The following is a 22225-nucleotide window of genomic DNA, read 5'->3' as shown; positions in this document are numbered from 1 at the left end:
CACTCCAGAGAAAACCCAAGATCACTGTCTCAAATCTAGAGGGATCTTGAGGTCACGGTAGCGTCACAAAAGGGCTCCGTGAATGCCAAATCAAATCGAGATGAGAGCTTAGTCCCTAGCTTCGACTCAAGAGGAATACCAAGTTTCCACAAGAACCTTTAGAGGCTGCTTCTCTCAGCTACAAGTATATGAGAGGAACCCTAATTTTGTGGCCTCAAGTGGAATGGACAACGAGATGCTCTGACTCGAAGTAAGGCCGGATATCCCTACAGTGAATTGATGCAGGCTCGTGTTGCATCTCCCATGACAAAGGGATGTCTGAATCCCCTGTGCAGACCACAGAGAAAGACCTAGTTCTCCGCCTCATCGCGACTGGAGGCCTCACATCCTTTGAAAATTTGAGAGGTCCGCGGAGATCAATGCTTCCAAAGGAGACGATGCCTGAGTCCTCTTGAAAATGGATAGGAGTCCCAGGATCCCTGTGGCACGTGGAAAGGGACCCTGTGTCTCCCGCATCACGTGGAGACGCGTCCCAATTGCCATGCCAAGACTCGAGGAGAATCCCGAGGTGTCCCTGGCACCTAGGCAGGAGTCCTGACGTCGCTGAACAAACACGTGTCTGGAAGGGCCCTCCCTGTCGTAACTCGAGAATATACCCCAGGTTCCGGCCGCAACTCGAGAAAAACCATGAGACTTCCCCCTCGCCGCGAGATGAGGCCCGATTCCCCTGCCCTGCATGCAGAGCAATTCCGTATTCCACATCAAAAATGAAAGGAGCCTTGATTTCCTTGATGGCACTCCAGAGAAAACCCAAGTTCACTGTCTCAAGTCTAGAGGGATCCTGAGGTCACTGGAGCAACACGAAAGGGCTCCGTGGACCACAAATCAACTCGAGATGAGAGCTTAGTTCCTGGCTTCGACTCAAGAGGAATACCAACATTCCACAAGCACCTTAAGAGGAGGCTTCTCTCAGCTACAGGTATGTGAGAGGGCCCCTGAGTTTGTTGCCTCAAGTGGAATGGACACCGAGATGCTCTGACTCGAAGTAAGGCCAGATATCCCTGCAGTGAATTGAATGCAGGCTCGTCTTGCATCTCCCAAGACAAAGAGATGTCTGAATGCCCTGTGGAGACCACAGAGAAAGACCTCGTTCTCCGCCTCATCGCGAGAGGAGGCCTCACATCCTTTGAAAACTCGAGAGGTCCGCGGAGATCAATGCTTCCAAAGGAGACGATGCCTGACTCTTCTTGAAAATGGATAGGAGTCCCAGGATCCCTGTGGCACGTGGAAAGGGACCCTGGGTCTCCCGCCTCACGTGGATACGCGTCCCAATTGCCATGCCAAGACTCGAAGAGAATACCGAGGTGTCCCTCGCACCTAGGCAGGAGTCTTGACGTCGCTGAACAAACACGTGTCTGGAAGGGCCCTCCCCGTCGTAACTCGAGAATATACCCCAGGCTCCGGACACAACTCGAGAAAAACCATGAGACTTCCCCCTCGTCGCGAGATGAGGCCCGATTTCCCTGGACTTGCTGCAGAGCAATTCCGTGTTCCACATCAAACGTGAAAGGAGCCTTGATTTCCTTGATGGCACTCCAGAGAAAACCCAAGATCACTGTCTCAAGTCTAGAGGGATCCTGAGGTCACTGTAGCAACAGGAAAGTGCTCCGTGGACCCCAAATCAACTCGAGATGAGAGCTTAGTCCCTGGCTTCGACTCAAGAGGAACACCAACTTTCCACAAGCACCTCAAGAGGAGGCTTCTCTCATCTACAGATATGTGAGAGGGACCCTGAGTTTGAGGCCTCAAGTGGAATGGACACCGAGATGCTCTGACTCGAACTAAGGCTGGATATCCCTGCAGTGAATTGAATGCAGGCTCATCTTGCATCTCCCAAGACGAAGGGTTGTCTGAATCCCCTGTGGAGACTACAGAGAAAGACCTAGTCCTCCGCCTCAACGCGAACGGAGGCCTCACATCCTTTGAAAAGTCTAGAGGTCCGCGGAGATCAATGCTTCCAAAGGAGACGATGCCTGACTCCTCTTGAAAATGGATAGGAGTCCCAGGATCCCTGTGGCACATGGAAAGGGACACTGGGTCTCCCGCCTCACGTGGAGACGCATCCCAATTGCCATGCCAAGACTCGAGGAGAATCCCGAGGTGTCCCTCGCACCTAGGCAGGAGTCCTGATGTCGCTGAACAAACACATGTCTGGAAGGGCCCTCCCCGTTGTAACTCGAGAATATACCACAGGTTCCGGCCGCAACTCGAGAAAAACCATGAGACTTCCCCCTCGCCGTGAGATGAGGCCCGATTCCCCTGCACTGCATGCAGAGCAATTCCGTGTTCCACATCAAACGTGAAAGGAGCCTTGATTTCCTTGATGGCACTCAAGAGAAAACCCAAGATCACTGTCTCAAGTCTAGAGGGATCCTGAGGTCACTGGAGCAACACGAAATTTCTCCGAGGACCCGAAATCAACTCGAGATGAGAGCTTAGTCCCTGGCTTCGACTCAAGAGGAATACCAACTTTCCACAAGCACCTCAAGAGGAGGCTTCTCTCAGCTACAGGTATGTGAGAGGGACCCTGAGTTTGTGGCCTCAAATGGAATGGACACCGAGATGCTCTGACTCGAAGTAAGGCTGGATATCCCTGCAGTGAGTTGAATGCAGGCTCGTCTTGCATCTCCCAAGACGAAGGGATGTCTGAATCCCCTGTGGAGACCACAGAGAAAGACCTAATTCTCCGCCTCATCGCGAGCGGAGGCCTCACATCCTTTGAAAACTCGAGAGGTCCGCGGAGATCAATGCTTCCAAAGGAGACGATGCCTGACTCTTCTTGAAAATGGATAGGAGTCCCAGGATCCCTGTGGCACGTGGAAAGGGACCCTGGGTCTCCTGCCACACGTGGAGACGCGTCCCAATTGCCATGCCAAGACTCGAGGAGAATCCCGAGGTGTCCCTCGCACCTAGGCAGGAGTCCTGACGTCGCTGAACAAACACGTGTCTGGAAGGGCCCTCCCCGTCTTAACTCGAGAATATACCCCAGGTTCCGGCCGCAACTTGAGAAAAACCATGAGTCTTCCCCCTCGCCGCGAGTTGAGGCCTGATTGCCCTGCACTGCGTGCAGAGCAATTGCGTGTTCCACATCAAACGTGAAAGGAGCCTTGATTTCCTTGATGGCACTCCAGAGAAAACCCAAGATCACTGTCTCAAGTCTAGAGGGATCCTGAGGTCACTGGAGCAACACAAAAGGGCTCCGTGGACCCCAAGTCAACTCGAGATGAGAGCTTAGTCCTTGGCTTCGACTCAAGAGGAACACCAACTTTCCACAAGCACTTCAAGAGGAGGCTTCTCTCAGCTACAGGTATGTGAGAGGGACCCTGAGTTTGTGGCCTCAAGTGGAATGGACACCGAGATGCTCTGACTCGAACTAAGGCTGGATATCCCTGCAGTGAATTGAATGCAGGCTCGTCTTACATCTCCCAAGACGAAGGATTGTCTGAATCCCCTGTGGAGACTACAGAGAAAGACCTAGTCCTCCGCCTCAACGCGAACGGAGGCCTCACATCCTTTGAAAAGTCTAGAGGTCCGCGGAGATCAATGCTTCCAAAGGAGATGATGCCTGACTCCTCTTGCAAATGGATAGGAGTCCCAGGATCCCTGTAGCACATGGAAAGGGACACTGGGTCTCCCGCCTCACGTGGAGACGCGTACCAATTGCCATGCCAAGACTCGAGGAGAATCCCGAGGTGTCCCTCGCACCTAGGCAGGAGTCCTGATGTCGCTGAACAAACACATGTCTGGAAGGGCCCTCCCCGTCGTAACTCGAGAATATACCACAGGTTCCGGCCGCAACTCGAGAAAAACCATGAGACTTCCCCCTCGCCGCTGGATGAGGCCCGATTCCCCTGCACTGCTTGTAGAACAATTCCGTGTTCCACATCAAACGTGAAAGGAGCCTTGATTTCCTTGATGGCACTCCAGAGAAAACCCAAGATCACTGTCTCAAGTCTAGAGGGATCCTGAGGTCACTGGAGCAACACGAAAGGGCTCCGTGGACCCCAAATCAACTCGAGATGAGAGCTTAGTCCCTGGCTTCGACTCAAGAGGAATACCAACTTTCCACAATCACCTCAAGAGGAGGCTTCTCTCAGCTACAGGTATATTTGAGGGACCCTGAGTTTGTGGCCTCAAGTGGAATGGACACCGAGATGCTCTGACTCGAAGTAAGGCCGGATATCCCTGCAGTGTATTGAATGCAGGCTCGTCTTGCATCTCCCAAGACGAAGGGATGTCTGAATCCCCTGTGGAGACCACAGAGAAAGACCGAGTTCTCCGCCTCATCGCGACCGGAGGCCTCACATCCTTTGAAAATTCGAGAGGTATGCGGAGATCAATGCTTCCAAAGGAGACGATGCCTGACTCCTCTTGAAAATGGATAGGAGTCCCAGGATCACTGTGGCACGTGGAAAGGGACACTGGGTCTCCCGCCTCACGTGGAGACGCGTGCCAATTGCCATGCCAAGACTCGAGGAGAATCCCGAGTTTTCCCTCGCACCTAGGCAAGAGTCCTGACATCGCTGAACAAACACGTGTCTGGAAGGGCCCACCCCGTCGTAACTCGAGAATATACCCCAGGTTCCTGCCGCAACTCGAGAAAAACCATGAGATTTCCCCTTCACCGCGAGATGAGGCCCGATTCCCCTGCACTGCGTGCAGAGCAATTCCGTGTTCCACATCAAACGTGAAAGGAGCCTTGATTTCCTTAATGGCACTCCAGAGAAAACCCCAGATCACTGTCTCAAGTCTAGAGGGATCCTGAGGTCACAGGAGCAACACGAAAGCGCTCCGTGGACCCCAAATCAACTCGAGATGAGAGCTTAGTCCCTGGCTTCGACTCAAGAGGAATACCAAGTATCCACAAGCACCTCAAGAGGAGCCTTCTCTCAGCTACAGGTATGTGAGAGGGACCCTGAGTTTGTGGCCTCAAGTGGAATGGACACCGAGATGCTCTGACTTGAAGTTAGGCCGGATATCCCTGCAGTGAATTGAATGCAGGCTCGTCTTGCATCTCCCAAGACGAAGGGATGTCTGAATCCCCTGTGGAGACCACAGAGAAAGACCTAGTCCTCCGCCTCAACGCGACCGGAGGCCTCACATCCTTTGAAAACTCGAGAGGTCCGCGGAGATCAATGCTTCCAAAGGAGACGATGCCTGACTCCTCTTGAAAATGGATAGGAGTCCCAGGATCCCTGTGGCACGTGGAAAGGGACCCTGGGACTCCCGCCTCACGTGGACACGCGTCTCAACTGCCATGCCAAGATTCGAACAGAATCCGGAGGTGGCTCTCACACCTAGGACGCAGTCTTGTCTTCGCTGAACAATCACTTGTCTGGAAGAGTCCTCCCCATTGTAACTCTAGAATATACCCTAGGTTCCGGCCGCAACTCGAGAAAAACCATGAGACTTCCCCCTCGCCGCGAGATGAGGCCCGATTCCATGCAATGCGTGCAGAGCAGTTCCGTGTTCCACATCAAACTTGAAAGGAGCCTTGATTTCCTTGATGGCACTCCAGAGAATACCCAAGATCACTGTCTCAAGTCTAGAGGGATCCTGAGGTCACTGGAGCAATACAAAAGGGCTCCGTGGACCCCAAATCTTCTCGAGATGAGAGCTTAGTCCCTGGCTTCGACTCAAGAGGAATACCAACTTTCCACAAGCACCTCAAGTGGAGGCTTCTCTCAGCTACAGATATGTGAGAGGGACCCTGAATTTGTGGCCTCAAGTGGAATGGACACCGAGATGCTCTGACTCGAAGTAAGGCCGGATATCCCTGCAGTGTATTGAATGCAGGCTTGTCTTTCATCTCCCAAGACGAAGGGATGTCTGAATCCCCTGTGGAGACCCCAGAGAAAGACCTAGTTCTCGCCACACAGCGACCGGAGGCCTCACATCCTTTGAAAACTCGAGAGGTCCGCGGAGATCAATGCTTCCAAAGGAGACGATGCCTGACTCCTCTTGAAAATGGATAGGAGTCCCAGGATCCCTGTGACACGTGGAAAGGGACCCTGAGTCTCCCGCCTCATGTGGAGACGCGTCCCAATTGACATGCCAAGACTCGAGGAGAATCCCGAGGTGTCCCTCGCACCTAGGCAGGAGTCCTGACGTCGCTAAACAAACACGTGTCTGGAAGGGACCTCCCCGTCGTAACTCTAGAATATACCCCAGGTTCCGGCCGCAACTCGAGAAAAACCATGAGACTTCCCCCTCGCCGCGAAATGAGGCCCGATTCCACTGCACTGCGTGCAGAGCAATTCCGTGATCCACATCAAACGTGAAAGGAGCCTTGATTTCCTTGATGGCACTCCAGAGAAAACCCAAGATCACTGACTCAAGTCTAGAGGGATCCTGAGGTCACTGGAGCAACACGAAAGTGTTCCGTGGACACCAAATCAACTCGAGATGAGAGCTTAGTCCCTGGCTTCGACTCAAGAGGAATACCAACTTTCCACAAGCACCTCAAGAGGAGGCTTCTCTCAGCTACAGGTATATTTGAGGGACCCTGAGTTTGTTGCCTCAAGTGGAATGGACACCGAGATGCTCTGACTCGTAGTAAGGCCGGTTATCCCTGCAGTGAATTGAATGCAGGCTCGTCTTGCATCTCCCAAGACGAAGGGATGTCTGAATCCCCTGTGGAGACCACAGAGAAAGACCGAGTTCTCCGCCTCATCGCGACCAGAGGCCTCACATCCTTTGAAAACTCGAGAGGTCCGCGGAGATCAATGCTTCCAAAGGAGACGATGCCTGACTCCTCTTGAAAATGGATAGGAGGCCCAGGATACCTGTGGCACGTGGAAAGGGACCCTGGGTCTCCCGCCTCACGTGGAGACGCGTCCCCATTGCCATGCCAAGCCTCGAGGAGAATCCCGAGGTGTCCCTCACACCTAGGCAGGAGTCCTGACGTCGCTGAACAAACACGTGTCTGGAAGGGCCCTCCCCGTCGTAACTCGAGAATATACCCCAGGTTCCGGCCGCAACTCGAGAAAAACCATGAGACTTCCCCCTCGCCGCTGGATGAGGCCCGATTCCCCTGCAGTGCTTGTAGAACAATTCCGTGTTCCACATCAAACGTGAAAGGAGCCTTGATTTCCTTGATGGCACTCCAGAGAAAACCCAAGATCACTGTCTCAAGTCTAGAGGGATCCTGAGGTCACTGGAGCAACACGAAAGGGCTCCGTGGGCCCCAAATCAACTCGAGATGAGAGCTTAGTCCCTGGCTTCGACTCAAGAGGAATACCAACTTTCCACAAGCACCTCAAGAGGAGGCTTCTCTCAGCTACAGGTATATTTGAGGGACCCTGAGTTTGTGGCCTCAAGTGGAATGGACACCGAGATGCTCTGACTCGAAGTAAGGCCGGATATCCCTGCAGTGAATTGAATGCAGGCTCGTCTTGCATCTCACAAGACGAAGGGATGTCTGAATCCCCTGTGGAGACCACAGAGAAAGACCGAGTTCTCCGCCTCATCGCGACCGGAGGCCTCACATCCTTTGAAAATTCGAGAGGTATGCGGAGATCAATGCTTCCAAAGGAGACGATGCCTGACTCCTCTTGAAAATGGATAGGAGTCCCAGGATCACTGTGGCACGTGGAAAGGGACACTGGGTCTCCCGCCTCACGTGGAGACGCGTGCCAATTGCCATGCCAAGACTCGAGGAGAATCCCGAGTTTTCCCTCGCACCTAGGCAAGAGTCCTGACATCGCTGAACAAACACGTGTCTGGAAGGGCCCACCCCGTCGTAACTCGAGAATATACCCCAGGTTCCTGCCGCAACTCGAGAAAAACCATGAGATTTCCCCTTCACCGCGAGATGAGGCCCGATTTCCCTGCACTGCGTGCAGAGCAATTCCGTGTTCCACATCAAACGTGAAAGGAGCCTTGATTTCCTTAATGGCACTCCAGAGAAAACCCAAGATCACTGTCTCAAGTCTAGAGGGATCCTGAGGTCACAGGAGCAACACGAAAGCGCTCCGTGGACCCCAAATCAACTCGAGATGAGAGCTTAGTCCCTGGCTTCGACTCAAGAGGAATACCAAGTATCCACAAGCACCTCAAGAGGAGCCTTCTCTCAGCTACAGGTATGTGAGAGGGACCCTGAGTTTGTGGCCTCAAGTGGAATGGACACCGAGATGCTCTGACTTGAAGTTAGGCCGGATATCCCTGCAGTGAATTGAATGCAGGCTCGTCTTGCATCTCCCAAGACGAAGGGATGTCTGAATCCCCTGTGGAGACCACAGAGAAAGACCTAGTCCTCCGCCTCAACGCGACCGGAGGCCTCACATCCTTTGAAAACTCGAGAGGTCCGCGGAGATCAATGCTTCCAAAGGAGACGATGCCTGACTCCTCTTGAAAATGGATAGGAGTCCCAGGATCCCTGTGGCACGTGGAAAGGGACCCTGGGACTCCCGCCTCACGTGGACACGCGTCTCAATTGCCATGCCAAGATTCGAACAGAATCCGGAGTTGACCCTCACACCTAGGACGCAGTCCTGTCTTCGCTGAACAATCACTTGTCTGGAAGAATCCTCCCCATTGTAACTCTAGAATATACCCTAGGTTCCGGCCGCAACTCGAGAAAAACCATGAGACTTCCCCCTCGCCGCGAGATGAGGCCCGATTCCATGCACTGCGTGCAGAGCAGTTCCATGTTCCACATCAAACTTGAAAGGAGCCTTGATTTCCTTGATGGCACTCCAGAGAAAACCCAAGATCACTGTCTCAAGTCTAGAGGGATCCTGAGGTCACTGGAGCAATACAAAAGGGCTCCGTGGACCCCAAATCTTCTCGAGATGAGAGCTTAGTCCCTGGCTTCGACTCAAGAGGAATACCAACTTTCCACAAGCACCTCAAGTGGAGGCTTCTCTCACCTACAGATATGTGAGAGGGACCCTGAATTTGTGGCCTCAAGTGGAATGGACACCGAGATGCTCTGACTCGAAGTAAGGCCGGATATCCCTGCAGTGAATTGAATGCAGGCTGGTCTTTCATCTCCCAAGACGAAGGGATGTCTGAATCCCCTGTGGAGACCCCAGAGAAAGACCTAGTTCTCGCCACACAGCGACCGGAGGCCTCACATCTTTGAAAACTCGAGAGGTCCGCGGAGATCAATGCTTCCAAAGGAGACGATGCCTGACTCCTCTTGAAAATGGATAGGAGTCCCAGGATCCCTGTGACACGTGGAAAGGGACCCTGGGTCTCCCACCTCATGTGGAGACGCGTCCCAATTGACATGCCAAGACTCGAGGAGAATCCCGAGGTGTCCCTCGCACCTAGCCAGGAGTCCTGACGTCGCTAAACAAACACGTGTCTGGAAGGGACCTCCCCGTCGTAACTCTAGAATATACCCCAGGTTCCGGCCGCAACTCGAGAAAAACCATGAGACTTCCCCCTCGCCGCGAAATGAGGCCCGATTCCACTGCACTGCGTGCAGAGCAATTCCGTGATCCACATCAAACGTGAAAGGAGCCTTGATTTCCTTGATGGCACTCCAGAGAAAACCCAAGATCACTGACTCAAGTCTAGAGGGATCCTGAGGTCACTGGAGCAACATGAAAGTGTTCCGTGGACACCAAATCAACTCGAGATGAGAGCTTAGTCCCTGGCTTCGAATCAAGAGGAATACCAACTTTCCATAAGCACCTCAAGAGGAGGCTTCTCTCAGCTACAGGTATGTGAGAGGGACCCTGAGTTTGTGGCCTCAAGTGGAATGGACACCGAGATGCTCTGACTCGAAGTAAGGCCGGTTATCCCTGCAGGGAATTGAATGCAGGCTCGTCTTGCATCTCCCAAGACGAAGGGATGTCTGAATCCCCTGTGGAGACCACAGAGAAAGACCTAGTTCTCCGCCTCATTGCGACCGGAGGCCTCACAACCTTTGAAAACTCGAGAGGTCCGAGGAGATCAATGCTTCCAAAGGAGACGATGCCTGACTCCTCTTGAAAATGGATAGGAGTCCCAGGATCCCTGTGGCACGTGGAAAGGGACCCTGCGTCACCCGCCTCACGTGCAAAGGCGTCCCAATTGCCATGCGAAGACTCTAGGAGAATCCCAAGGTGTCCATAGCACCTAGGCAGAAGTCCTGACATCGCTGAACAAACACGTGTCTGAAACGGCGCTCCCCGACGTAACTGGAGAATCCACCCCAGGTTCTGGCCGCAAGTCGAGAAAAACAATGAGACTTCCCCCTCGCCGTGAGATGAAGCCCGATTCCCCTGCACTGCGTGCAGAGCAATTCCGTGTTCCACATCAAACGTGAAAGGAGCCTTGATTTCCTTGATGGCACTCCAGAGAAAACCCAAGATCACTGTCTCAAGTCTAGAGGGATCCTGAGGTCACTCGAGCAACACGAAAGGACTCCGTGGACCCCAAATCAACTCGAGATGAGAGCTTAGTCCCTGGTTTCGACTCAAGAGGATACCAACTTTCGAAGCACCTAAAGAGGAGGCTTCTCTCTGCAACAGGTAGGTGAGAGGGACCCTGAATTTGTGGCCTCAAGTGGAATATACACCGAGATGCTCTGACTCGAAGTAAGGCCGGATATCCCTGCAGTGAATTGAATGCAGGCTCGTCTTGCATCTCCCAAGACGAAGGGATGTCTGAAACCCCTGTGGAGACCACAGAGAAAGACCTAGTTCTCCGCCTCATCGCGACCGGACGCCTCACATACTTTGAAAACTCGAGAGGTCTGCAGAGATCAATGCTTCCAAAGTAGACGATGCCTGACTCCTCTTGAAAATGGATAGGAGTCCCAGCATCCCTGTGGCACGTGAAAACGGACCCTGGGTCTCCCGCTTCACGTGGAGACGCGTCGCAATTGCCGCGAAGACTCGAGGAGAATCCCGAGGTGTCCTTAGCACCTAGGCAGGAGTCCTGACGTCCCTGAACAAACACTTGTCTGGCAGGGCCCTCCCCGTCGTAAGTCGAGAATATACCCCAGGTTCCGGCCGCAACTCGAGAAAAACCATGAGACTTCACACTCCCTGTGAGGTGAGGCCCGATTCCCCTGCACTGCGTGCAGAGCAATTCCGTGTTCCACATCAAATGAGAAAAAAGCCTTGATTCCTTGATGGCACTCCAGAGAAAACCCAAGATCACTGTCTCAAGTCTAGAGGGACCCTGAGGTCACTGTAGCAAAACGAAAGGTCTCTGTGGACCCCAAATCAACTCGAGATGATAGCTTAGTCCCTGGCTTCGACTCAAGAGGAATACCAACTTTCCACAAGCACCTCAAGAGGAGGCTTCTCTCAGCTACAGGTATGTGAGAGAGACCCTGAGTTTGTGGCCTCAAGTGGAATGAACACCGAGATGCTCTGACTCGAAGTAAGGCCGGGTATCCCTGCAGTGAATTGAATGCCGTCTCGTCTTGCATCTCCCAAGACGAAGGGATGTCTGAATCCCCTGTGGAGACCACAGAGAAAGACCTAGTTCTCCGTCTCATCGCGACCGGAAGCCTCACATCCTTTGAAAACTCGAGAGGTCCGAGGAGATCAATGCTTCCAAAGGAGAAGATGCCTGACTCCTCTTGAAAATGGATAGGAGTCCCAGGATCCCTGTGGCACGTGGACAGGGACCCTGGGTCTCCCGCCTCACGTGGAGACGCGTCCCAATTGCCATGACAAGACTCGAGGAGAATGCCGAGGTGTCCCTCGCACCTAGTCAGGAGTACTGACGTCGCTGAGCAAACACCTCTCTGGAAGGGCCCTCCCCGTCGTAAGTCGAGAATATACCCCAGGTTCCGGCCGCAACTCGAGAAAAACCATGAGACTTCCCCCTCGCCGCGAGATGCGGCCCGATTCCCCTGCACTGCGTGCAGAGCAATTCCGGGTTCGACATCAAACTTGAAAGGAGCCTTGATTTCCTTGATGGCACTCCAGAGAAAACCCAAGATCACTGTCTCAAGTCTAGAGGGATCCTGAGGTCACTGGAGCAACACGAAAAGGCTCCGTGGACCCCAAATCAACTCGAGATGAGAGCTTAGTCCCTGGCTTCAACTCAAGAGGAATACCAACTTTCCACAAGCACCTCAAGAGGAGGCTTCTCTCAGCTACAGGTATGTGAGCGGGACCCTGAGTTTGTGGCGTCAAGCGGATTGGACACCGAGATGCTCTGACTCGAAGTAACGCCGGATATCCCTGCAGTGAATTGAATGCAGGCTCGTCTTGCGTCTCCCAAGGCGAAGGGATGTCTGAATACACTGTGCAGACCACAGAGAAAGACCTAGTTTTCCGCCTCATCGCGACCGGAGGCCTCACATTCTTTGAAAACTCGAGAGGTCCGCGGAGATCAATGCTTCCAAAGGAGACGATGCCTGACTCCTCTTGAAAATGGATAGGAGTCACAGGATCCCTTTGGCATGTGGAAAGGGACCCTGGGTCTCCCGCCTCACATGGAGACGCGTCCCTATTGCCATGCCAAGACTCGAGGAGAATCCCGAGGTGTCCCTCGCACCTAGGCAGGAGTCCTGACGTCGCTGAACAAACACGTGTCTGGAAGGGCCCTCCCCGTCGTAACTCGAGAATATACCCCAGGTTCCGGTCGCAACTCGAGAAAAAAAATGAGACTGCCCCCTCGCCGCGAGATGAGGCCCGATTCCCCTGCACTGCGTGCAGAGCAATTCCGTGTTCCACATCAAACGTGAAAGGAGCCTTGATTTCCTTGATGGCACTCCAGAGAAAACCCAAGATCACTGTCTCAAGTCTAGAACGATACTGAGGGCACCGCAGCAACACGAAAGGGCTCCGTGGACCCCAAATCAACTCGAGATGAGAGCTTAGTCCGTGGCTTCGACTCAAGAGCAATACCAACTTTCCACAAGCACCTCAAGAGGAGGCTTCTCTCAGCTACAGGTATGTGAGAGGGACCCTGAGTTTGTGGCCTCAAGTGGAATGGACACCGAGATGCTCTGACTCGAAGTAAGGCCGGATATCCCTTCAGTGAATTGAGTGCAGGCTCGTCTTGCATCTCCCAAAACAGAGGGATGTCTGAATCCATTGTGGAGACCACAGAGAAAGACCTAGTTCTCCGCTTCATCGCGACCGGAGGCCTCACATCCTTTGAAAACTCGAGAGGTCCGCGGAGATCAATGCTTCCAAAGGAGACGATGCCTCACTCCTCTTGAAAATGGATAGGAGTCCAGGATCCCTTTGGCCCGTGGAAAGGGACACTGGGTCTCCCGCCTCACGTGGAGATGCGTCCCAATTGCCATGCCAAGATTCGAGGAGAATCCCGAGGTGTCCCTCGCACCTAGGCAGGAGTCCTGACGTCGCTTAACAAACATGTATCCATAAGGGCCCTCCCCGTCGTAACTCGATAATATAGCCCAGGTTCCGGCCGCAAATCGAGAAAAACAATGAGACTTCCCCCTTGCCGCGAGATGAGGCCCGATTCCACTGCACTGTGTGCAGAGCAATTCCGTGTTCCACATCAAACGTGAAAGGAGCCTTGATTTCCTTGATGGCACTCCAGAGAAAACCCAAGATCACTGTCTCAAGTCTAGAGGGATCCTGAGGTCACTGTAGCAACACGAAAGGGCTCCGTGGACCCCAAATCAACTCGAGATGAGAGCTTTGTCCCTGGCTTCGACTCAAGAGAAATACAACCTTTCCACAAGCACCTCAAGAGGAGGCTTCTCTCAGCTACAGGTATGTGAAAGGGACCCTGAGTTTGTGGCCTCAAGTGGAATGGACACCGAGATGCTCCTGACTCGAAGTAAGGCCAGACATCTCTCCAGTAAAATGAATGCAGGCTCGTCTTGCATCTCCCAAGACGAAGGGATGTCTGAATCCCCTGTGGAGACCACAGAGAAAGACCTAGATCTCCGCCTCATCGCGACCGGAGGCCTCACATCCTTTGAAAACTCGAGAGGTCCGCGGAGATCAATGCTTCCAAAGGAGACGATGCCTGACTCCTCTTGAAAATGGATAGGAGTCCCAGGATCCCTGTGGCACGTGAAAGGGACCCTGGGTCTCCCGCCTCACGTGGAGACGCGTCCCAATTGCCATGCCAAGACTCGAGGAGAATCCCGGGATTCCCTCCCAACTTGGCAGGAGTCCTGACGTCGCTGAACAAACTCGTGTCTGGAAGGGCCCTCCCCGTCGTAACTCGAGAATATACCCCAGGTTCCGGCCGCAACTCGAGAAAAACCATGAGACTTCCCCCTCGCCGCGAGATGAGGTCCGATTCCCCTGCACTGCATGCAGAGCAATTCCGTGTTCCACATCAAACGTGAAAGGAGCCTTGATTTCCTTGATGGCACTCCAGAGAAAACCCAAGATCACTGTCTCAAGTCTAGAGGGATCCTGAGGTCACTGGAGCAACACAAAAGGGCTCCGTGGACCACAAATCAACTCGAGATGAGAGCTTAGTCCCTGGCTTCGACTCAAGTGGATACCAACTCTCGAAGCACCTAAAGAGGAGGCTTCTCTCTGCAACAGGTAGGTGAGAGGGACCCTGAATTTGTGGCCTCAAGTGGAATATACACCGAGATGCTCTGACTCGAAGTAAGGCCGGATATCCCTGCAGTGAATTGAATGCAGGCTCGTCTTGCATCTCCCAAGACGAAGGGATGTCTGAAACCCCTGTGGAGACCACAGACAAAGACCTAGTTCTCCGCCTCATCGCGACCGGACGCCTCACATCCTTTGAAAACTCGAGAGGTCTGCGGAGATCAATGCTTCCAAAGTAGACGATGCCTGACTCCTCTTGAAAATGGATAGGAGTCCCAGCATCCCTGTGGCACGTGAAAACGGACCCTGGGTCTCCCGCCTCACGTGGAGACGCGTCGCAATTGCCGCGAAGACTCGAGGAGAATCCCGAGGTGTCCTTAGCACCTAGGCAGGAGTCCTGACGTCCCTGAACAAACACTTGTCTGGCAGGCCCCTCCCCGTCGTAAGTCGAGAATATACCCCAGGTTCCGGCCGCAACTCGAGAAAAACCATGAGACTTCCCACTCCCTGTGAGGTGAGGCCTGATTCCCCTGCACTGCGTGCAGAGCAATTCCGTGTTCCACATCAAATGAGAAAAAAGCCTTCATTCCTTGATGGCACTCCAGAGAAAACCCAAGATCACTGTCTCAAGTCTAGAGGGACCCTGAGGTCACTGTAGCAAAACGAAAGGTCTCTGTGGACCCCAAATCAACTCGAGATGACAGCTTAGTCCCTGGCTTCGACTCAAGAGGAATACCAACTTTCCACAAGCACCTCAAGAGGAGGCTTCTCTCAGCTACAGGTATGTTAGAGGGACCCTGAGTTTGTGGCCTCAAGTGGAATGAACACCGAGATGCTCTGACTCGAAGTAAGGCCGGGTATCCCTGCAGTGAATTGAATGCCGTCTCGTCTTGCATCTCCCAAGACGAAGGGATGTCTGAATCCCCTGTGGAGACCACAGAGAAAGACCTAGTTCTCCGTTTCATCACGACCGGAAGCCTCACATCCTTTGAAAACTCGAGAGGTCCGAGGAGATCAATGCTTCCAAAGGAGACGATGCCTGACTCCTCTTGAAAATGGATAGGAGTCCCAGAATTCCTGTGGCACGTGGAAAGGGACCCTGGGTCTCCCGCCTCACGTGGAGACGCGTCCCAATTGCCATGACAAGACTCGAGGAAAATCCCAAGGTGTCCCTCGCACCTAGTCAGGAGTACTGACGTCGCTGAGCAAACACCTCTCTGGAAGGGCCCTCCCCGTCGTAAGTCGAGAATATACCCCAGGTTCCGGCCGCAACTCGAGAAAAACCATGAGACTTCCCCCTCGCCGCGAGATGCGGCCCGATTCCCCTGCACTGGGTGCAGAGAAATTCCGTGTTCCACATCAAACGAGAAAAAAGCCTTGATTTCCTTGATGGCACTCCAGAGAAAACCCAAGATCACTGTCTCAAGTCTAGAGGGATCCTGAGGTCACTGTAGCAACACAAAAGGGCTCCGTGGACCACAAATCAACTCGAGATGAGAGCTTAGTCCCTGGCTTCGACTCAAGAGGATTACCAACTTTCCACAAGCACCTCAAGAGGAGGCTTCTCTCAGCTACAGGTATGTGAGAGGGACCCTGATTTTGTGGCCTCAAGTGGAATGGACACCGAGATGCTCTGTCTCGAAGTAAGGCCGGATATCCCTGCAGTGAATTGAATGCAGGCTCGTCTTGCATCTCCCAAGACGAAGGGATGTCTGAATCCCCTGTGGAGACCACAGAGAAAGACCTAGTTCTCCACCTCATCGCGACCGGAGGCCTCACATCCTTTGAAAACTCGAGAGGTCCGCGGAGATCAATGCTTCCAAAGGAGAAGATGCCTGACTCCTATTGAAAATGGATAGGAGTCCCAGGATCCCTGTGGCACGTGGAAAGGGACCCTGGGTCTCCCGCCTCATGTGGAGACGCGTCCCAATTGCCATGCCAAGACTCGAGGAGAATCCCGAGGTGTCCCTCGCACCTAGGCCGGAGTCCTGACGTCGCTGAACAAACACGTGTCTGGAAGGGCCCTCCCCGTCGTAACTCGAGAATATACCCCAGGTTCCGGCCGCAACTTGAGAAAAACCATGAGACATCCCCCTTGCAGCGAGATGAGGCCCGATTCCCCTGCACTGCGTGCAGAGCAATTCCGTGTTCCACATCAAACGTGAAAGGAGCCTTGATTTCCCTGATGGCACTCCAGAGAAAACCCAAGATCACTGTGTCTAGTCTAAAGGGATCCTGAGGACACTGGAGCAACACGAAAGGGCTCTGTGGACCCCAAATCAACTCGAGATGAGAGCTTAGTCCCTGGCTTCGACTCAAGAGGAATACCAACTTTCCACAAGCACCTCAAGAGGAGGCTTCTCTCAGCTACAGGTATGTGAGAGGGACCCTGAGTTTGTGGCCTCAAGTGGAATGAACACCGAGATGCTCTGACTCGAAGTAAGGCCGGGTATCCCTGCAGTGAATTGAATGCCGTCTCGTCTTGCATCTCCCAAGACGAAGGGATGTCTGAATCCCCTGTGGAGACCACAGAGAAAGACCTAGTTCTCAGTCTCATCACGACCGGAAGCCTCACATCCTTTGAAAACTCGAGAGGTCCGAGGAGATCAATGCTTCCAAAGGAGACGATGCCTGACTCCTCTTGAAAATGGATAGGAGTCCCAGGATTCCTGTGGCACGTGGAAAGGGACCCTGGGTCTCCCGCCTCACGTGGAGACGCGTCCCAATTGCCATGACAAGACTCGAGGAAAATCCCGAGGTGTCCCTCGCACCTAGTCAGGAGTACTGACGTCGCTGAGCAAACACCTCTCTGGAAGGGCCCTCCCTGTCGTAAGTCGAGAATATACCCCAGGTTCCGGCCGCAACTCGAGAAAAACCATGAGACTTCCCCCTCGCCGCGAGATGCGGCCCGATTCCCCTGCACTGGGTGCAGAGAAATTCCGTGTTCCACATCAAACGAGAAAAAAGCCTTGATTTCCTTGATGGCACTCCAGAGAAAACCCAAGATCACTGTCTCAAGTCTAGAGGGATCCTGAGGTCACTGTAGCAACACAAAAGGGCTCCGTGGACCACAAATCAACTCGAGATGAGAGCTTAGTCCCTGGCTTCGACTCAAGAGGATTACCAACTTTCCACAAGCACCTCAAGAGGAGGCTTCTCACAGCTACAGGTATGTGAGAGGGACCCTGATTTTGTGGCCTCAAGTGGAATGGACACCGAGATGCTCTGTCTCGAAGTAAGGCCGGATATCCCTGCAGTGAATTGAATGCAGGCTCGTCTTGCATCTCCCAAGACGAAGGGATGTCTGAATCCCCTGTGGAGACCACAGAGAAAGACCTAGTTCTCCATCTCATCGCGACCGGAGGCCTCACATCCTTTGAAAACTCGAGAGGTCCGCGGAGATCAATGGTTCCAAAGGAGAAGATGCCTGACTCCTATTGAAAATGGATAGGAGTCCCAGGATCCCTGTGGCACGTGGAAAGGGACCCTGGGTCTCCCGCCTCATGTGGAGACGCGTCCCAATTGCCATGCCAAGACTCGAGGAAAATACCGAGGTGTCCCTCGCACCTAGGCAGGAGTCCTGACGTCGCTGAACAAACACGTGTCTGGAAGGGCCCTCCCCGTTGTAACTCGAGAATATACCCCAGGTTCCGGCCGCAACTCGAGAAAACCATGAGACTTCCCCCTCGCCGCGAGATGAGGCCCGATTCCCCTGCACTGCGTGCAGAGCAATTCCGTGTTCCATATCAAACGTGAAAGGAGCTTTGATTTCCTTGATGGCACTCCAGAGAAAACCCAAGTTCACTGTCTCAAGTCTAGAGGGATCCTGAGGTCACTGGAGCAACACGAAAGGGCTCCGTGGACCACAAATCAACTCGAGATGAGAGCTTAGTTCCTGGCTTCGACTCAAGAGGAATACCAACATTCCACAAGCACCTTAAGAGGAGGCTTCTCTCAGCTACAGGTATGTGAGAGGTCCCCTGAGTTTGTTGTCTCAAGTGGAATGGACACCGAGATGCTCTGACTCGAAGTAAGGCCAGATATCCCTGCAGTGAATTGAATGCAGGCTCGTCTTGCATCTCCCAAGACAAAGAGATGTCTGAATGCCCTGTGGAGACCACAGAGAAAGACCTCGTTCTCCGCCTCATCGCGAGAGGAGGCCTCACATCCTTTGAAAACTCGAGAGGTCCGCGGAGATCAATGCTTCCAAAGGAGACGATGCCTGACTCTTCTTGAAAATGGATAGGAGTCCCAGGATCCCTGTGGCACGTGGAAAGGGACCCTGGGTCTCCCGCCTCACGTGGATACGCGTCCCAATTGCCATGCCAAGACTCGAAGAGAATACCGAGGTGTCCCTCGCACCTAGGCAGGAGTCTTGACGTCGCTGAACAAACACGTGTCTGGAAGGGCCCTCCCCGTCGTAACTCGAGAATATACCCCAGGCTCCGGACACAACTCGAGAAAAACCATGAGACTTCCCCCTCGTCGCGAGATGAGGCCCGATTTCCCTGGACTTGCTGCAGAGCAATTCCGTGTTCCACATCAAACGTGAAAGGAGCCTTGATTTCCTTGATGGCACTCCAGAGAAAACCCAAGATCACTGTCTCAAGTCTAGAGGGATCCTGAGGTCACTGTAGCAACAGGAAAGGGCTCCGTGGACCCCAAATCAACTCGAGATGAGAGCTTAGTCCCTGGCTTCGACTCAAGAGGAACACCAACTTTCCACAAGCACCTCAAGAGGAGGCTTCTCTCATCTACAGATATGTGAGAGGGACCCTGAGTTTGAGGCCTCAAGTGGAATGGACACCGAGATGCTCTGACTCGAACTAAGGCTGGATATCCCTGCAGTGAATTGAATGCAGGCTCATCTTGCATCTCCCAAGACGAAGGGTTGTCTGAATCCCCTGTGGAGACTACAGAGAAAGACCTAGTCCTCCGCCTCAACGCGAACGGAGGCCTCACATCCTTTGAAAAGTCTAGAGGTCCGCGGAGATCAATGCTTCCAAAGGAGACGATGCCTGACTCCTCTTGAAAATGGATAGGAGTCCCAGGATCCCTGTGGCACATGGAAAGGGACACTGGGTCTCCCGCCTCACGTGGAGACGCATCCCAATTGCCATGCCAAGACTCGAGGAGAATCCCGAGGTGTCCCTCGCACCTAGGCAGGAGTCCTGATGTCGCTGAACAAACACATGTCTGGAAGGGCCCTCCCCGTTGTAACTCGAGAATATACCACAGGTTCCGGCCGCAACTCGAGAAAAACCATGAGACTTCCCCCTCGCCGTGAGATGAGGCCCGATTCCCCTGCACTGCATGCAGAGCAATTCCGTGTTCCACATCAAACGTGAAAGGAGCCTTGATTTCCTTGATGGCACTCCAGAGAAAACCCAAGATCACTGTCTCAAGTCTAGAGGGATCCTGAGGTCACTGGAGCAACACGAAATTTCTCCGAGGACCCCAAATCAACTCGAGATGAGAGCTTAGTCCCTGGCTTCGACTCAAGAGGAATACCAACTTTCCACAAGCACCTCAAGAGGAGGCTTCTCTCAGCTACAGGTATGTGAGAGGGCCCCTGAGTTTGTGGCCTCAAATGGAATGGACACCGAGATGCTCTGACTCGAAGTAAGGCCGCATATCCCTGCAGTGAGTTGAATGCAGGCTCGTCTTGCATCTCCCAAGACGAAGGGATGTCTGAATCCCCTGTGGAGACCACAGAGAAAGACCTAATTCTCCGCCTCATCGCGAGCGGAGGCCTCACATCCTTTGAAAACTCGAGAGGTCCGCGGAGATCAATGCTTCCAAAGGAGACGATGCCTGACTCTTCTTGAAAATGGATAGGAGTCCCAGGATCCCTGTGGCACGTGGAAAGGGACCCTGGGTCTCCTGCCACACGTGGAGACGCGTCCCAATTGCCATGCCAAGACTCGAGGAGAATCCCGAGGTGTCCCTCGCACCTAGGCAGGAGTCCTGACGTCGCTGAACAAACACGTGTCTGGAAGGGCCCTCCCCGTCTTAACTCGAGAATATACCCCAGGTTCCGGCCGCAACTTGAGAAAAACCATGAGTCTTCCCCCTCGCCGCGAGTTGAGGCCTGATTGCCCTGCACTGCGTGCAGAGCAATTGCGTGTTCCACATCAAACGTGAAAGGAGCCTTGATTTCCTTGATGGCACTCCAGAGAAAACCCAAGATCACTGTCTCAAGTCTAGAGGGATCCTGAGGTCACTGGAGCAACACAAAAGGGCTCCGTGGACCCCAAGTCAACTCGAGATGAGAGCTTAGTCCTTGGCTTCGACTCAAGAGGAACACCAACTTTCCACAAGCACTTCAAGAGGAGGCTTCTCTCAGCTACAGGTATGTGAGAGGGACCCTGAGTTTGTGGCCTCAAGTGGAATGGACACCGAGATGCTCTGACTCGAACTAAGGCTGGATATCCCTGCAGTGAATTGAATGCAGGCTCGTCTTACATCTCCCAAGACGAAGGATTGTCTGAATCCCCTGTGGAGACTACAGAGAAAGACCTAGTCCTCCGCCTCAACGCGAACGGAGGCCTCACATCCTTTGAAAAGTCTAGAGGTCCGCGGAGATCAATGCTTCCAAAGGAGATGATGCCTGACTCCTCTTGCAAATGGATAGGAGTCCCAGGATCCCTGTAGCACATGGAAAGGGACACTGGGTCTCCCGCCTCACGTGGAGACGCGTACCAATTGCCATGCCAAGACTCGAGGAGAATCCCGAGGTGTCCCTCGCACCTAGGCAGGAGTCCTGATGTCGCTGAACAAACACATGTCTGGAAGGGCCCTCCCCGTCGTAACTCGAGAATATACCACAGGTTCCGGCCGCAACTCGAGAAAAACCATGAGACTTCCCCCTCGCCGCTGGATGAGGCCCGATTCCCCTGCACTGCTTGTAGAACAATTCCGTGTTCCACATCAAACGTGAAAGGAGCCTTGATTTCCTTGATGGCACTCCAGAGAAAACCCAAGATCACTGTCTCAAGTCTAGAGGGATCCTGAGGTCACTGGAGCAACACGAAAGGGCTCCGTGGACCCCAAATCAACTCGAGATGAGAGCTTAGTCCCTGGCTTCGACTCAAGAGGAATACCAACTTACCACACGCACCTCAAGAGGAGGCTTCTCTCAGCTACAGGTATATTTGAGGGACCCTGAGTTTGTGGCCTCAAGTGGAATGGACACCGAGATGCTCTGACTCGAAGTAAGGCCGGATATCCCTGCAGTGAATTGAATGCAGGCTCGTCTTGCATCTCCCAAGACGAAGGGATGTCTGAATCCCCTGTGGAGACCCCAGAGAAAGACCTAGTTCTCGCCACACAGCGACCGGAGGCCTCACATCCTTTGAAAACTCGAGAGGTCCGCGGAGATCAATGCTTCCAAAGGAGACGATGCCTGACTCCTCTTGAAAATGGATAGGAGTCCCAGGATCCCTGTGACACGTGGAAAGGGACCCTGAGTCTCCCGCCTCATGTGGAGACGCGTCCCAATTGACATGCCAAGACTCGAGGAGAATCCCGAGGTGTCCCTCGCACCTAGGCAGGAGTCCTGACGTCGCTAAACAAACACGTGTCTGGAAGGGACCTCCCCGTCGTAACTCTAGAATATACCCCAGGTTCCGGCCGCAACTCGAGAAAAACCATGAGACTTCCCCCTCGCCGCGAAATGAGGCCCGATTCCACTGCACTGCGTGCAGAGCAATTCCGTG

The sequence above is a fragment of the Dama dama genome, chromosome 7 (assembly GCF_033118175.1).
Source record: "Dama dama isolate Ldn47 chromosome 7, ASM3311817v1, whole genome shotgun sequence".
Classification (NCBI taxonomy): domain Eukaryota; kingdom Metazoa; phylum Chordata; class Mammalia; order Artiodactyla; family Cervidae; genus Dama; species Dama dama.
The sequence above is the reverse complement of the archived record's forward strand: the minus strand, read 5'-3'. Positions refer to the sequence as shown.